Source organism: Arachis ipaensis, chromosome B02, assembly GCF_000816755.2.
Source record: "Arachis ipaensis cultivar K30076 chromosome B02, Araip1.1, whole genome shotgun sequence".
NCBI lineage: Eukaryota > Viridiplantae > Streptophyta > Magnoliopsida > Fabales > Fabaceae > Arachis > Arachis ipaensis.
Window position 1 is genome coordinate 98653525 of NC_029786.2, and position 584 is coordinate 98654108.

Genomic DNA, 584 nt, shown 5'->3' on the forward strand with positions numbered 1-584 from the left:
AAGTCATAAAACATTACCAATTTGAGAATGTTAATAGTCATTTTCTAGGAAAAAAAAAGAAAAAAAATCCTGACAAAGATATTGTAAGAGCATTGAAAAGGGGCACATGACACAATCCCGGGGTTGTGCCCTACGGCGGCCTTAATCCTGACCCTAACACCACCATAGGGTACGGCCAGCATCCCTAACAAAATTTCAAAAAAAAGGAAATAAAGAAATAAAGAAGGAGAATACGGAGTTAGGTTCTGTTCTTGACTTCTTGTTCAATTATTCTCTTTGATGGTTTAAAATAAAAATTTAATTTTGATGTATTAGTATTATAAACTAATTTAGTAAGAGCATGCACATGACACAATCCCGGGGTTGTGCCCTACGGCGGCCTTAATCCTGACCCTAACACCACCATAGGGTACGGCCAGCATCCCTAACAAAATTTCAAAAAAAAGGAAATAAAGAAATAAAGAAGGAGAATAAGGAGAATACGTCTGTTCTTGACTTCTTGTTCAATTATTCTCTTTGATGGTTTAAAATAAAAATTTAATTTTGATGTATTAGTATTATAAACTAATTTTATTTTAAGGAAT